Genomic DNA, 18,502 nt, shown 5'->3' with positions numbered 1-18,502 from the left:
GCATGTTTCTGTACCTACTAGCGGGCTCTTCTTTGTCTACACCCATTCAGCATTGTTCACGCCCTCTTAAGCAAGCCCCACCCATCTCTTTAAGGATTCACATGAGGACATGTGCTAAAGACTAAAAGGGGTAGTAGCCTACAATATGGAAAAATTCCAGGTAAACAGAAAGTGTCCAGATAAAAATATTTTAAATTAGATGACACTTACACTTGTCTAAATTGATGGGTCATGTGAAATAAATGCCTTAACCCCCAGTGGTGGAAACATACTAAATTGTCATACTTGAGTAAATGTACTTGAGTATCAAAAGTAAAAATATAAACCATTTCAACTTTCTCATATTAAGCAAACCAGACGGTGCGATATTATTTTTATTTATGGATAGCCAGGGGCACACTCCAACACTCAGATAATTTACAAATTAAGCATGTATCTTTAGTGAGTCTGCCAAATCAGAGGCAGTATGGTTGACCAGTGATGTTCTATTGATAAGTGTTTGAATTGGACAACTTTCCTGTCAAAATGTAACAAGTATTTTTGGGTGTCAAGGAAAATGTATGGAGTAAAAAGTACATTATTTTCTTTACAAATATAGTGAAGTAAAAGTTGCCAGAAATATCTAAAGTAATGTACAGATACATTAATGTTTTACCTGAAGTGCTAGTACTGCTTCATCTGTGGCAGTGGCATGAGATACGGAGTCAGGTGTTGTTGTCCTCCAGTCCAACCAGCTGTAGGATGTTGACCCCTGTCACAGTGCTGTCCTTCACAACACCAGCAATCTCAGACAAAGTGTTCACTCTGGTCTTTCTGAAGCGCTGCTTGATGAGGCCGAAGCACCAGTGAGGGACAAATTTGGTGTGGCCTGTGATCAGGAAGTGAAGGTCCAGATTCTGGTGGAGCGTGTGCATGGTCCACCAGGCACAATACCAGAGCACAAACTTGTTCTTGTTTTGACCACTGCAGTTATCACAATTTAGGTCCACACGTGTTTTCCCATCTCCGTAGTTGGTGAAGAAATGGTGCATGTAGTTGATGACTGTGCTGCTGCCTTTGCTATCTCTCTTTTTGATGACTGTATGACTGGTGGATTAGAGTCGGGCGTGTTCTACTGATTAATGCTGAAAGACAAATTCCAGATACAAATATTCTAGAATTAGTATACAATACATGATAAATGGCATTCTGAGATATCACTACACACAGTTCATACAGGTAATGTTAACTACTGTAGCTCGCCAGTCATGTAACATCAGCTGGCTAGCTAACAGCAAGCATTAACTAGCAATACAAACCGATTGTCATAGCTAGCTAATGTTACCAATAACAATAACCAATAAGTTCACTGTTAGCTAGCAAACATTAGGCTATAACTAGCAATGTGAAATGGCATTCTGAGAACATTGTTAACGGTACACATGCTTCATAAACATAAGTTAACGTTAGCTAGCAAGTCAGCCATCTAACCTCAGCTAAATCTTTAACATGGGATATTTTGCTTAGACATGTCCCATTAACATTAGCTAGCTAGCTAAAAAATTAACTATAATCCCAATCCATAGACTAACGTTACTAGCAATACAAACCGATTGTCATAGCAAGCTAAACCAAATAACATTAGGTTAATTGTTAGTTAGCAAGCCAGCCATTGAACTCCAGCAGGCTCGCTAACAGCAAGCTTTAGCTTGCAATTAACACACATTTCTGACAAAATTATAAACATAATACTTGAATCTTTAGCTAGATTCTTACCTGTATACATGGATGAAAGCTTCACATTAAGTTCATAAATTGTTAGTTAGCCTAGTGGTTAATGCATTGGAGTAGTTAACGAAAGGTTGCTGGATCAAATCCCCAAGCTGACAAGATAAATCTGTCATTTTGCCCCTGAACAAGGCAGTTAACCCACTGTTCCCTGGTAGGCCGTCATTGTAAAGAATTTAACTGACTTGCCTATTTAAATAAAGGTTACATTTAAAAAAGCAAACCAGCCATCGAACTCCAGCAAGCTTTAGCTTGTGATGAAAACAACTTTCTGAGAAAATTAGAAACTTATAATATTTGAATCTGTAGCTAGATTCTTACCTGTATACATGGATGAAATCTTCACGGCAGACTGCAACCCCTTTTATAAGACATCCTGTGCTGTTTCCATTTAGTCTGCATAGCTTGTTTGGCCCGTTGTGTTCCACTGATTTCAAAACGTGTTATGAAATGAGTGTCAGCATTGCATGGCACGATCGTAGTCCAGAAAGTAGTCCATCACAACTTTTTCTTACTGACCTTTGTAGATAGCACCTGATAAATTCAGGGCCGCATTGTTATTGAGCGCAGTAGCAACATATTTGCAGTTCTCCATGGTTAACATAATATCTTTAGAAAAACTGCAATAGAAATTATTATTTACTCATCATGCTTTTACACCTGCACTGTTTGCTGTTTGGGGTTTTAGGCTGGGTTTCTGTACAGCACTTTGAGATATCAGCTGATGTACGAAGGGCTATATAAATAAATTTGATTTGATTTGATTTGATTATGAGCAGCTCATTTTATAGACGCAACACCGCAGACCAATCAAAACTCATCTCTCGGCATGTCCAACCCACTCATTATCTCAGCCAATCATGGCTAGCGGGAAGGTTGCTTACTTTTTCTGTGGCTAAACCAACTAGTCATTCAACAATTGTATTCGTATTTACAGATGACATACAAGTTTGATATTGAGACACATGAAAGTTCACATGTTAGAGAAGGCATTTCTGCCAAAAAAAATGCATTTAGCTAAAAAAAATATTGTTTTGTGAAGTTGGGACTAGTTTCCTGAATCGGGTCACATATGCATGTCAGGTAAAATAACAACCCATTGTTCATCTCCCAGCAACAGCTAGCTAGCCAAATGTCCATGAATGTTTGTGTTAGTTCGCGATTGCATCTTTAACTGCACCATTGTAATTTCTCATCAGACCCTTCATTATCTCATAGAATACTTGAAGTTTGCAGGCATTCCTTCCATTTTTAGCATTTGTGAAGCAAATCCCATCCAAGTCCTGGTACCGATATTAGCATTTTTCGCACACATCATGTTCAAATAATCCGAAATAATCTAAAATGTATTGTGAAGCTCAACAAAGTCACATACAGATGAAAAAATGCACAGAAAATGTTAATATCGGTACCATGACTTTGTGGCATTTGTGGCACAAATCCCTTTAAAAGATGCTTAATGATGGTAATAAGTGATGAGTGAAGTTCATAATTGTTTTGGGAGGGGGAACTCTGTTGATGAGACACACCTGTTCCTTATGTAATAGTAACGGCAGGTCAAACTCCTCTAGGACAGGGTTCTTATTAATACCATGACCATGGATCATACAACGTTGAATCAGGGCCTGTCAAGAGGTTACACCACTAATATCCCAGTACCAAAGCAGCTCACAAATTCAAATCTTTTTTTTTCTCAACTTCACATTTTGGAGAGGTTTTCGTAAGCTGCTTTAGACATTAGATTTAAATGCACTGTCAACAAAAGAATGGATTGTTAGCCATCGATTGGATGTTTTCCACTGACCCACAGGTCAGGGAACTGGATGATAGGGTAATAAAGAAATTGAAGGGTTAGCGGGAAGCTATTGAGGAGTCGTTTTGAAGTAATTCCAGGATAATATATTCAATACTGATTGTGAAGTTCTTGAGTGTTACAGGAAAGACAAAATAAAGAAAAGAATGAACATGTTTGAAGCAGTAGACCTAGGATATTTCCATTTATTCAAATTCTGCTTTGACATATTTTAGACAGATTTTTAAGGCATTTATACAATACAGTACAATACAAATATAAATAATCAAAATAAGGTATTTGACATAATTCTCAAAACATTTTACACAACCATCTGGGTCAGACCATTGTAATATATGCAATAGCTACTGTATATAGTGCGGGTAGTGCGCCAGTCCTCCCTGTCATAATTAGCAACAGACGACATGGAAAGTTGATTATGTCCCATAGTGCGGTTAATGTAAGTAACCTAATTTATGTTCCTCTAAAGGCGTCAGGCTAGTGCCTAGCCAAACTCCATTAAAAGACATTAGCTTGAAAAAACAAAAAAAACAGCAACACTACTTTGTCCATTTTGAGAAGCAATAGCCAGTATGCACTTCCTCAAAATAGTCTGACTGATTCCACACTGAACAAAAATATAAACGCAACATTAAATGTATAAACGTAAATTGTTGGTCCTGTCATGACGTTGGCCTGGGGGTAGGTTTATGACAGTCATAAATACCTCTTCCCCCCTTTTTCCTCTCTCTAAGTCTGCACATTGTAGTTATCGGAGTCACATGGAATTGTTAAATTTAAATGTTTGAATGTAAAATTATTGGTGAAGAGATTAAATGTAATTTTAGCTTCCAAATGAGAGATTTGGGTTTTCATAAGGTTAGGGCTTTGCCCAATCAGTGGCCCGCCCCTGTGAAGAGACATGGGTTATAAAACTTTTCAGACACACCCTTCTCGCTCCACTATATAAAGCCTTGACAAAAATGTAACCTCCTGTTCCGAGGTCTGCAGCCTCTTCGTTAAAAGGACTAACATGTCAACTACAGAACTAAGCCAACCTCAGCATGAGCTAGGTTGGCTTAGGAAAGAACATACAGAGTATCCCATCTACCACACAACGACGTTACTACAACGTATCCAATTACCACCTGAGACATTCATATATGCCATTTAGCAGACGCTTTTATCCAAAGCGACTTACAGTCATGTGTGCATACATTCTTCAAAGGACTTGGTTAGGCAACACGGCCTTCCATCTATCAACCTACCAAAGCGCAGCTCAGAGTAAATATTTATTGCATTTTCCTTTTCCAAATGGGCGGTAATTTAGATGCATAAGAAACTGTATTTACGATAGCACAGCTTCTCCCTTTTGTTCCTCAGTCTTCCTGCTCTTTCACGCAAACCCCTTTTATTTTGTGTAACCATCTGTCATATCTGTTCTGCCCGCTAGGGACGTTTTCCTTTATGACGTAATTTGTAATCAAGGTGTAATTAATTCTGTGTATATGTAATTCAGTGTGATTAGTTAGGTATTTAGTAAATAAACAATTAAACCCAATTGTGTATTGCTGATTCAACTTCGTGAAGGTAACCAAGAATTTACAACTTTCAGATGGGACTGAATTAAGGTGACGGTTAATATTGACTGCTATTGATGCAAAATATTACTAGGTCTTTAAGAGTTTATTCGGAAGATAACAGCTCTATAAATATTATTTCATGGTGCCCCGACTCTCAAGTTAATTACATTTACATGATTAGCTCAATTAGGTAATATTAATTACGGAGAAAGGATTTTATTGAATAGCATGTCATATCACTTATTCCGGCATAGACAAAGACACAACAGTCCCATGTTTCATAAAATGAAATGCACTGTCTCTCGGCACAGAAAAGTTATATGGGGGTGGCAGGGTAGCCTAGTGGTTAGAGTGTTGGACTAGTAACCGAAAGGTTGCAAGTTCGAATCCCCGAGCTGACAAGGTACAAATCTGTCACTCTGCCCCTAAACAGGCAGTTAACCCACTGTTCCTAGGCCGTCATTGAAAATAAGAATTTGTTCTTAACTAACTTGCCTAGTAAAATAAAGGTAAAATAAAAATATACGCACAAAAAGCTTAATTCTCTCAAATGTTGTGCACAAATTTGTTTACACTCCTATTAGTGAGCATTTCTCATTTGCCAATATAATCCATCCACATGACAGGTGTGGCATATCAAGAACCTGATTAAACAGCATGGTCATTACATAGGTGCTGGGGACAATAAAAGGTCACTTTAAAATGTGTAATTTTGTCAAACAACACAATGCCACAGATCTCTCAAATTTTCAGGGAGCATGCAATTGGCATGCTGACTGCAGGAATGTCCACCAGAGCTGTTGCCACAACTGTAAATCATTTTTGACGTTTATGCCAAGGAGATCTTTACATATTTCTAAGATGTTTGCAGCAGTATTTCTCAATAAACATGTCATCTCTCTCTGAATGACAACAAAGACTTTACTGAAGAATCCCTATGGTTGACCAATCACAAATGAAGGGTACAAATGAAGTAGACTTCAGCTATCAACCTCGGCTTGAAATTGTATTATTTCCAATAGCTATGTGTCCATCCAATTGGTGACAGATTTTCATCTGAATAATCTAAATTCCACAAGAAAATATGTGAATTTTCCCATCAGTGGTGTGTTTCCACCAAGCAGGCTTGTTGCGGATAAAAGTCAGTGCGTGATGACATAGTATACGCTTAATATACTTTTTCTCGTAAGTTATCATGTACCGAATCTAAAGTTCAACGTGTTTCCATTGCATTTTCAACTCTACCAATAGTTTTTGTAACAAAAACTGTTGCGTTAAATTGCAAATGTGCCTACTCTGGTCTTGGCACGTGCACTCGAGACAACAGTGGATAGGCTAGTCTACATGATGAGATTATTATGGTTAAGAATATTTGTGTTTGTCAAATGGCAGTCAATTATCGATCATCATGTCACCAGAATAAGACCCTCGATATTTATTCGAAAGAAGCATCAAGATCACCGTGAACTTTCACCACCCTGTGAAGTTAATCGTAATTTATTTCATTTGTAGCCTAATAAACTGCATGGTTTCTCCGAGTCAAAGCGGGAGAACCATACACCATATTGTCGCAAGACTCCAACTTTACTCCGATTTGATAGTTATTATTGTCACGACTCCAACCGAGGGTGGCACCCCTTCCCGTTCGGGTGGCGCTCGGCGGTTTTCGTCGCAGGCCTACAAGCTGCCACTGATGATTTTCTCCCCCTCCTTATGCGTTTACTGATTACACCTGTTTTGAGTTGGTTGTATTAGTTGGGCTTTATTAGTCAGCCGGCCCGCCCGTTTCTTTGTGCGGGTTTGATCATTGTAACCCTGGTGTTTGCTACAGACGAACGTGTTCGTGTATTTAGTGCTGGACTGTTTTCGTTCTCTGTGTCTGGGCCATTTTGGTTGAGCACCCAAAAGTGGGGTGGCCGTGGTTCACCGTGTGTGCATTAAAGGAGCACTATATTGAACTATCTGCTTTCCTGCGGCTGACTTCACCCTCACGACACCCAGTACCTTACAATTATATCTATATTTGCACATGAAGACGTTTTCACCACCATTTTTTTGCACAATACATTTAACAGATACAAAAAGATCCCACCATGTCGAACGAACAAATTTATCTGTCAGATTTATAAAATTGTACTGAAATGCCCTGTTTCCATCATAGCTGTCATGATTTGTTTTACTCACATAACAACTGTGGATGGAAACGTGGTTAGAGACATTGATATTTTCATGCTTACTGAAACCTGGCTTAAGGCTGTGGATGTTAGTTCTCTAAATGAAACTACCCCTCCAGGCTTTTCTTATCTCCAGAAATCCAGTATAAATGTAGCCCTGTGTCATGGGGTGAAATTTCCTCATTTGAGAGCCTTATCTTTTACTTGAACAAGAAACAGCCCACCTTGTATAGTGTAGTGTACTGCTCTCCTAAAGCAAACTAATTTCTTCATTGCAGAATTCTCTGACCTGCTATCTTTGGTTAAGCCTAAATATGAACGGGTTATCATTCCTGGACATCTAAACATTCACATACAGTACGTTACCCAAATAATGGAGTTTCCTAACCTTTTAGAATCTTTTAACTTTGTGCTACATGCCACAGGGCCTACACACAACAAAGACCATTCTCTTAATCTCATGCTGTCCTATGGTATGAATATTGATAACTTGGAATCTATTGATGTGCGTGTCTCTGACCATCTCACTATTGTTTTTAAAATGCTTTCTCCTTCTCCTAAACATTTGTCTGTCCCCACTCACTTTCGCATCGTTAACTAACTTCACAACTGCTAGTAAATTTACACATGCTTTTTATCCTACTGAATCTGTTTGTCATCACACCGATGATTTGCTGAACAGTTTCAATGACATATGTCAAGGCTACTTTAGACTTGAAACCAATAATAAAGTGTCTGCCAGAGTCTCACCTTGGTTAAATAACCACACCGTGCCGTAAAAAGTGAACTTAGAAAGGCTCAACGTAAATGGAAGGAATGCCTGCAAACTTCAAGTATTCTATCAGATAATGAAGTTAAACAGGGATTGCATTTGGAAACAGTGCCAGGGAAATAAAACCAAATCATGGATTGCTTTCATACCTTGCCCATAGATTGCTTACAGGGAAAGGAAACCAATGTGTCATCTTGTAATTTGGGCGAACTATTCCTAAAAGCAGATATCTTTTCAGAATTATTATTGTTATCTGCTATGGGCACAGACAATTTTCTCCTCACATTGTTGCCAGTCCAAATGTGTTTGGTGCTTTTCATTGTGGATGTAAAAAATAAAATAAATAAAAAAGCAATGAATGGGCTTGCATACTTCAAGAACGACAGATGGTTAACAAAACTATCTAGAGAAGATGAGCATTGGCTATTCCAATAAAGCAATAAGGACTGGGGCATTCTACAAAGTGAGTTGTTATTCCTCAGTCATCAGTCCAGTTCTATCGCTGTCACACTGAGCACAGGGGGGAGGGGTTATCCTGACACATTTAAAAGCTGCATTTCAACACATCATATCTAATTGGCAGGAAATTTGACCATGACCTACAGTCTGTGTAATTAAGGTCACACAATTTGTTTTCCTTAGCAACTGTATCCCTTTCCACAGCCACAGATACTCCCATACACACACAGTCTATCCTCCCCAGCCTATGTTAAATGCAGTTGCCTCATATTCTTTATGTTGTAGGTGGTAATCCTTTACAAACTGTACCAATTAAGTAGCTAATTATGAAGAAACGCAGCCCCGCTTACAACCTGTCAAAACATGAGGAATCTTCTAGACTCTAGAGTATTTTCATCAAGGTCCTTTTTGTATTGCCTAATTTATTTTAAAATTCTGAGGATGGCAAGTGTAGCTGTCCATCCACACTGGTAGTGCAGAGAGAGGGCATAGCCAGGGACGGCTTATGTCTACCTTTTTACTGTGCCTCTCCCTCCTGCCTCCTGCATCCTGCATAATGTGATTGTTACCATGGTGGCGGGGTAATCCTTTCCTGGGGCCTTAGCTATTTCATGGTAAAAGTTAATCTCAAATGCCAACCCAGTGCTTTCAATCAACTATGAAGCACAATTTCAGGGTGCAGCAAAAATGCCACTTCTGGGAGAAAAATATATATTTTTTAAATAAATAATTAAAAACTGATTCATTTTCTGATTGGTGTTCCTTCATCAGCACCTGTGTAATAAGCAAGATAATAATTTAAAGTGACTCTGCCTGAATATTGATTTTGCTAGGCGGTTTGAACTTAGAGGAAAAACTTTAGACCAGGGCTTATCTATCAAAAAGCATAATTACTAATTATAATAAATCAGTATCACTATTGTGAATGCAAATGTCAGTTACAATACATATTATGTGCTATATATCAAAACGGCTTTGTACTGTGTGTACAAGTCTTAATTTAGCCTATTGATCGATTCTGATTGACAACAAATCATTTCACAAGTCCCTTGATCATAAGATTAAAATGTGTATTGATTTACAATATGTGCAGATGAAGGAAATAGCAATGGATGAATGTTGGATGTTTCTACATCCTATTATCTACATTATCATTGCTTTGAGGATATGGCAACTCTGGGGTGTTATACAATTGACAAGTGTTTGCACTATGATACAAGTTTAAAGTAATTTATTTTTCTTTTACTGTGCATACTTTCCTAGCCAATGTAATGATGGAACGAGCTGTGGCAGATGTGACAGTTGACACTTCTATTTTAGAAGGGAACAATGTAAATAATCTAAGTTTAAATGAAACAATGAACAACATTTCAGAAAGGAAACACCACATGTACAGTACCAGTCAAAGGTTTGGACACACCTACTCATTCCAGGCTTTTACTTTATTTTTGACTATTTTCTACATTGTGGAAGAATAGTGAAGACATCCAAACTATGACATAACGCATACGGAATCATGTAGTAAGAAAAAAAGTGTTATACAAATCAAAATATATTTTATATTTTATATTTGGGATTCTTCAAAGTAGCCACCCTTGACTTGATGGCTTGATGACAGCTTTGCACACTCTTGGCATTCTCTCAACCAGGAATGTATTTCAATTAACAGGTGTGCCTTCATTATCAAATTGCTGCAAAGAAACCACTACTAAACGACACCAATAATAAGAAGAGATTTTCTTTGGCCAAGAAACATAAGCAATGGACATTAGACCGGTGAAAATCTGTCCTTTGGTTTGATAAACCCAAATTTTAGATTTTTGGTTCAGGCTTTGTAAGGGCTATTTGACCAAGAAGGACAGTGATGAAGTGCTGCATCAGATGACATGGCCGCCACAATCACCCAACCTCAACCCAATTGAGATGGTTTAGACTGCAAAGTGAAGGAAAAGCAGCCAACGTGCTCAGCATAAATAGGAACTCCTTCAAGACTGTTGGAAAAGCATGCCAGGTGAAGCTGGTTGAGAGAATGCCAAGAGTTTATTTAACTAGGCAAGTCAGTTAACAAATTCTTATTTTCAATGACGGCCTAGGAACAGTGGGTTAACTGTTTGTTCAGGGGCAGAACAAAAGATTTGTACCTTGTCAGCTCGGGGATTCAAACTTGCAACCTTTCAGTTACTAGTCCAAAGCTCTAACCACTAGGCTACATTGCCGCGCCACAAGTATGTGCAAAGCTGTCGTCAAGGCAAAGGATGGCCACTTTGAAGAATGTCAAATCTAAAATATATTTTGATTTGTTTAACACTTTTTTTGTTTACTACATGATTCCATCTGTGTTATGTCATAATGTTAATGTCTTCACTACTATTCTACAATGTAGAAAATAGAAAAGATAAAGAAAAACACTTGAATAAGTAGGTGTGTCCAAACGTTTGATTGGTATTGCAGGTTTAACCATTTAATAGAGAGAAGATTACTATGCATAGTCTTGGCATTAGGCTCTGCTTCTTCAGGGTAGCTCACTGCCAGAGCGTAGCATTATAAGATGATACAATTACTGCAGGCATTGAGCACAATATTCAATTCCAAATCCCCTGAAGGAAGATGGACAGAAGCCAGGCAGGTGGAGGCATGGCGAGGAACAGCTACTGTAATAACAGCAGCAATGGCAATGGCAGTAAGAGACACTAGCGCAAGTAGGCATGTGACATTCGGCATCGAGGAAACATGTAGAACTGGTCAACTTCAATAGACCGCATGTACTGTAATTCGAGTCCGAGTCCAATTGGTGTTATGTCCACTGATGCAATAAGCTGATGCCACCATACTCAGGTTTCCCCTTCTGAACTGGCTTCGCATCTGGAATACAACATTTTAAAAGGAATGTTGCAATGTGAAGGTTTTGCAACTGATACTGACAACTCCCATTTGAATGTCGACACACAAGTGAAGCAATGCCCTGTCATAGGAGGAGTGACAGCGACTATTCCATAAAAAAATGATGAAACATGGAACTACTAGTCCCTCAACCAAGATATGTATTTAGTAGGCCACAAGGACGGATGCATCCGTGCCGATCGGGCTCACATACGTCTTAATCATATGTTGCTAGTGTAAGCTCATTCCTACACTGATTTTAGAACTGATTGACGAAGTTATTATGTCAAATCAATGTCCCATGGAGGTTAAGCCTGGATATGACCTGTCCACCTGAAAAGTGATCCCGTTATAACCCTTCAGACTCAACAAGTTTATAGATGATGCAGATGAAGCGGCAAAGGCAGATAGAGCAGGGATACTGACCCTGTATATAGTATGCATACTTATTTCATTGTTTTCTTCTTATTTGTATATATTGTGTGTTTTTGTTCTACCTTGTTATTTTTAGTATTACAATGTTTCTGATTACTGCATTGCTGAGTTAGAGCTTCCAAGAAATGCATTTCACTGTACTTGAGACTATTAGAAAAGTTTCCATGCACTGGGCAATAAACTTAACACTGGGCACGGTGTATATATATATATATATAATTTCAACAAAAACATTCAATGTGTTGGTGTTAAATCTGTCATGCAGGTGAAAGAGGACCCAAAAGCGACTTAACAGAAACAGAGTTTATTTAAGTCCAAACAGGGAATAACAAAAATCCTCTAGTCTGTAGAGGGGAATAACTGGAGAAGCGGCCACAGACTGCAGGTCGCTTCGGGTAGGCGCAGGCCGTAGTTGACAGAGACACCTGCTCACACGCAGCATCTGATGAAGGCAAAAAACACGACAGGACAGGGCGATACACAATCACAGCAAAAACACGACAGGACAGGGCGAAACGCAATCACAGCATGGTGAATACTAAACAAGGAACCGACGGGACAGGAACGGAACACAAAGGAATAAATAGGGACTCTAATCAGGGGAAAGGATCGGGAACAGGTGTGGGAAGACTAAATGATGATTAGGGGAATAGGAACAGCTGGGAGCAGGAACGGAACGATGAGAGAAGAGAGAGCGAGAGAGTGAGAGAGGGAGGGGGAGAGAGAGGGATAGAAGGAGGGAAAGAACCAAATAAGACCAGCAGAGGGAAACGAATAGAATGGGGAGCACAGGGACAAGACATGATAATAAATGACAAACATGACAGTACCCCCACTCACCGAGCGCCTCCTGGCGCACTCAAGGAGGAATCCTGGCGGCAACGGAGGAAATCATCGATGAGTGAACGGTCCAGCACGTCCCGAGACGGAACCCAACTCCTCTCCTCAGGACCGTAACCCTCCCAATCCACTAAGTATTGGTGACCCCGTCCCCGAGAACGCATGTCCATGATCTTATGTACCTTGTAAATAGGTGCGCTCTCGACAAGGACGGGAGGGGGGAGGGAAGACGAACGGGGTGCGAAGAAAGGGCTTAACACAGGAGACATGGAAGACAGGATGGACGCGACGAAGATGTCGCGGAAGAAGCAGTCGCACAGCGACAGGATTGACGACCTGGGAGACACGGAACGGACCAATGAACCGCGGAGTCAACTTACGAGAAGCTGTCGTAAGAGGAAGGTTGCGAGTGGAAAGCCACACTCTCTGGCCGCAACAATACCTTGGACTCTTAATCCTGCGTTTATTGGCGGCTCTCACCGTCTGTGCCCTGTAACGGCAAAGTGCAGACCTCACCCTCCTCCAGGTGCGCTCACAACGTTGGACAAACGCTCGAGCGGAGGGAACGCTGGACTCGGCAAGCTGGGATGAGAACAGAGGAGGCTGGTAACCCAGACTACTCTGAAACGGAGATAACCCGGTAGCAGACGAAGGAAGCGAATTGTGAGCGTATTCTGCCCAGGGAGCTGTTCTGCCCAAGACGCAGGGTTTCTGAAAGAAAGGCTGCGTAGTATGCGACCAATCGTCTGATTGGCCCTCTCTGCTTGACCGTTAGACTGGGGATGAAACCCGGAAGAGAGACTGACGGACGCACCAATCAAACGACAGAACTCCCTCCAAAACTGTGACGTGAATTGCGGGCCTCTGTCTGAAACGGCGTCTAACGGGAGGCCATGAATTCTGAATACATTCTCAATAATGATTTGTGCCGTCTCCTTAGCGGAAGGAAGTTTAGCGAGGGGAATGAAATGTGCCGCCTTAGAGAACCTATCGACAACCGTCAGAATCACAGTCTTCCCCGCAGACAAAGGCAGACCGGTAATGAAGTCTAAGGCAATGTGAGACCATGGTCGAGAAGGAATGGGGAGCGGTCTGAGACGACCGGCAGGAGGAGAGTTACCCGACTTAGTCTGCGCGCAGTCCGAACAAGCAGCCACGAAACGGCGCGTGTCACGCTCCTGAGTCGGCCACCAAAAGCGCTGGCGAATAGACGCAAGAGTGCCTCGAACACCGGGATGACCAGCTAACTTGGCAGAGTGAGCCCACTGAAGAACAGCCAGACGAGTGGAAACAGGAACGAAAAGGAGGTTACTAGGACAAGCGCGGCGACGCAGTGTGCGTGAGTGCTTGCTTAACCTGTCTTTCAATTCCCCAGACTGTTAACCCGACAACACGCCCATAAGGAAGAATCCCCTCGGGATCAGTAGAAGCCACAGAAGAACTAAACAGACGGGATAAGGCATCAGGCTTGGTGTTCTTGCTACCCGGACGGTAAGAAATCACAAACTCGAAACGAGCGAAAAACAACGCCCAACGAGCTTGACGGGCATTAAGTCGTTTGGCAGAACGGATGTACTCAAGGTTCTTATGGTCTGTCCAAACGACAAAAGGAACGGTCGCCCCCTCCAACCACTGTCGCCATTCGCCTAGGGCTAAGCGGATGGCGAGCAGTTCACGGTTACCCACATCATAGTTGCGCTCAGATGGCGACAGGCGATGAGAAAAATAAGCGCAAGGATGAACCTTATCGTCAGACTGGAAGCGCTGGGATAGAATGGCTCCCACGCCTACCTCTGAAGCGTCAACCTCGACAATGAATTGTCTAGTGACGTCAGGAGTAACGAGGATAGGAGCGGACGTAAAACGTTCTTTTAGAAGATCAAAAGCTCCCTGGGCGGAACCGGACCACTTAAAACACGTCTTGACAGAAGTAAGAGCTGTGAGAGGGGCAGCAACTTGACCGAAATTACGAATGAAACGCCGATAGAAATTAGCGAAACCTAAAAAGCGCTGCAACTCGACACGTGACCTTGGAACGGGCCAATCACTGACAGCTTGGACCTTAGCGGAATCCATCTGAATGCCTTCAGCGGAAATAACGGAACCGAGAAAAGTAACGGAGGAGACATGAAAAGAGCACTTCTCAGCCTTTACGTAGAGACAATTCTCTAAAAGGCGCTGTAGAACACGTCGAACGTGCTGAACATGAATCTCGAGTGACGGAGAAAAAATCAGGATATCGTCAAGATAGACAAAAACAAAAATGTTCAGCATGTCTCTCAGAACATCATTAACTAATGCCTGAAAAACAGCTGGCGCATTGGCGAGACCGAACGGCAGAACCCGGTACTCAAAATGCCCTAACGGAGTGTTAAACGCCGTTTTCCACTCGTCCCCCTCTCTGATGCGCACGAGATGGTAAGCGTTACGAAGGTCCAACTTAGTAAAGCACCTGGCTCCCTGCAGAATCTCGAAGGCTGATGACATAAGGGAAGCGGATAACGATTCTTAACCGTTATGTCATTCAGCCCTCGATAATCACGCAGGGGCGCAGAGTACCGTCCTTCTTCTTAACAAAAAGAACCCCGCCCCGGCCGGAGAAGAAGAAGGCACTATGGTACCGGCGTCAAGAGACACAGACAAATAATCCTCGAGAGCCTTACGTTCGGGAGCCGACAGAGAGTATAGTCTACCCCGAGGAGGAGTGGTCCCCGGAAGGAGATCAATACTACAATCATACGACCGGTGAGGAGGAAGGGAGTTGGCTCGGGACCGACTGAAGACCGTGCGCAGATCATGATATTCCTCCGGCACTCCTGTCAAATCGCCAGGTTCCTCCTGAGAAGTAGGGACAGAAGAAACGGGAGGGATGGCAGACATTAAACACTTCACATGACAAGAAACGTTCCAGGATAGGATAGAATTACTAGACCAATTAATAGAAGGATTATGACATACTAGCCAGGGATGACCCAAAACAACAGGTGTAAACGGTGAACGGAAAATCAAAAAAGAAATAGTCTCACTGTGGTTACCAGATACTGTGAGGGTTAAAGGTAGTGTCTCAAATCTGATACTGGGAAGATGACTACCATCTAAGGCGAACATGGGCGTAGGCTTCTCTAACTCTCTGAAAGGAATGTCATGTTTCCGAACCCATGCTTCGTCCATGAAACAACCCTCAGCCCCAGAGTCTATCAAGGCACTACATGTAGCACCCGAACCGGTCCAGCGTAGGTGGACCGACAAAGTAGTACAGGACTTTGATGGAGAGACTTGAGTAGTTGCGCTCACCTGTAGCCCTCCGCTTACAGATGAGCTCTGGCTTTTACTGGACATGAATTAACAAAATGTCCAGCAACTCCGCAATAGAGGCACAGGCGGTTGGTGATCCTCCGTTCCCTCTCCTTATTCGAGATGCGAATCCCTCCCAGCTGCATGGGCTCAGTCTCAAAGCCAGAGGAGGGAGATGGTTGCGATGCGGAGCAGGGAAACACCGTTGATGCGAGCTCTCTTCCACGAGCCCGGTGACGAAGATCTACCCGTCGTTCTATGCGGATGGCGAGAGCAATCAAAGAGTCCACATCTGAAGGAACCTCCCGGGAGAGAATCTCATCCTTAACCACTGCGTGGAGTCCCTCCAGAAAACGAGCGAGCAGCGCCGGCTCGTTCCACTCACTAGAGGCAGCAAGAGTGCGAAACTCAATAGAATAATCCGTTATGGACCGTTCACCTTGGCATAAGGAAGCCAGGGCCCTAGAAGCCTCCCCACCAAAAACTGAACGGTCAAAAACCCGAATCATCTCCTCTTTAAAGTTCTGGAACTTGTTAGAGCAATCAGCCCTTGCCTCCCAGATAGCTGTGCCCCATTCTCGAGCCCGGCCAGTAAGGAGTGAAATGACGTAAGCAACCCGAGCTCTCTCTCTAGAGTATGTGTTGGGTTGGAGAGAGAACACAATCTCACACTGCGTGAGAAAGGAGCGGCACTCAGTGGGCTGCCCGGAGTAGCAAGGTGGGTTATTAACCCTAGGTTCTGGAGGCTCGGCAGGCCAGGAAGTAACAGGTGGCACGAGACGTAGACTCTGGAACTGTCCAGAGAGGTCGGAAACCTGAGCGGCCAGGTTCTCCACGGCATGGCGAGCAGCAGACAATTCCTGCTCGTGTCTGCCGAGCATGGCTCCTTGGATCTCGACGGCAGTGTAACGAGCGTCTGAAGTCGCTGGGTCCATTCCTTGGTCGGTTCCTTCTGTCATGCAGGTGAAAGAGGACCCAAAAGCGACTTAACAGAAACAGAGTTTATTTAAGTCCAAACAGGGAATAACAAAAATCCTCTAGTCTGTAGAGGGGAATAACTGGAGAAGCGGCCACAGACTGCAGGTCGCTTCGGGTAGGCGCAGGCCGTAGTTGACAGAGACACCTGCTCACACGCAGCATCTGATGAAGGCAAAAAACACGACAGGACAGGGCGATACACAATCACAGCAAAAACACGACAGGACAGGGCGAAACGCAATCACAGCATGGTGAATACTAAACAAGGAACCGACGGGACAGGAACGGAACACAAAGGAATAAATAGGGACTCTAATCAGGGGAAAGGATCGGGAACAGGTGTGGGAAGACTAAATGATGATTAGGGGAATAGGAACAGCTGGGAGCAGGAACGGAACGATAGAGAGAAGAGAGAGCGAGAGAGTGAGAGAGGGAGGGGGAGAGAGAGGGATAGAAGGAGGGAAAGAACCAAATAAGACCAGCAGAGGGAAACGAATAGAATGGGGAGCACAGGGACAAGACATGATAATAAATGACAAACATGACAAAATCAATGTGAAAAACTGATTTGATTTACCCTAAAGTTATCAATGTAAATGAATATCGGTGTAGAAAAATTCCCACTCGACATAACCTAAATCCAATTATGTGGCTCATATGTTTGGGGATTTCACGTTGAATTCATGTTAATTGACAACTTAATCAAATGTTAATCAAAGCTAGACATTGAAATGAAGTCTGTGCCCAGTGGATTGTGCAATGCTTCAACAGTCCATGATAGCTTTGTGTCTCTCTCCCTCGTGATTACTGATCAGATTTAACCTGATCGGAGAGAGACAAGAAGAAGAGGCAATTGAAGTGTTTTGAGACACAGCTCTGATCCAGTGGTACATTCATCTGCGTTGTTGAACCATAACCTTGTTGAGCAAACTAAAGAATACCAACAAACACAGAAGCTGTATAATTGGGTTTGCTAAACCATGCAGCAAGGCCATCATGCTGTTTCTTGTTGTGAAATAAGTTGCCCTTGTGACAGCAGTGAAAGGCAAATCATCCTAGAAATTCTTATTTACAATGACAGCCTAGGAACAGTGGGTTTACTGCGTCGTTCAGGGGCAGAACAACAGATTTTTACCTTGTCAGCTTGGGGAGTCGATTTAGCAACCTTTCAGTTACTGGCCCAACGCTCTTAACCACTAGGCTACCTGTCGTCCCACTATTGCAATTGAATAACTATGAAACAAAATACCTTTTATCCGTTTCAACATCAGAAACTTACAAAGTCGAGGGAATAATGAATGCAACCTCTGAGTCAGTGTTGTGTTGGTTGGTGTCGGAGCCAGATATAGGCCAAATTATATATATTTTTGAAAGGCATCTGAATGGTCCTCTAATTGGGATCCTTGACCATGAGCCCAATGCAGTATTGTTTCTGGGTTAGGCAATAGGGCCAGGGCTCATGTTTATTTTCCACTTCATATGAGGTTTTCCCCTTATTACCTCATTTAAGTTGGGAGTACTATTTGTA

Source organism: Oncorhynchus gorbuscha, linkage group LG20, assembly GCF_021184085.1.
Source record: "Oncorhynchus gorbuscha isolate QuinsamMale2020 ecotype Even-year linkage group LG20, OgorEven_v1.0, whole genome shotgun sequence".
NCBI classification, from domain to species: Eukaryota; Metazoa; Chordata; class Actinopteri; order Salmoniformes; family Salmonidae; genus Oncorhynchus; species Oncorhynchus gorbuscha.
The sequence above is the reverse complement of the archived record's forward strand: the minus strand, read 5'-3'. Positions refer to the sequence as shown.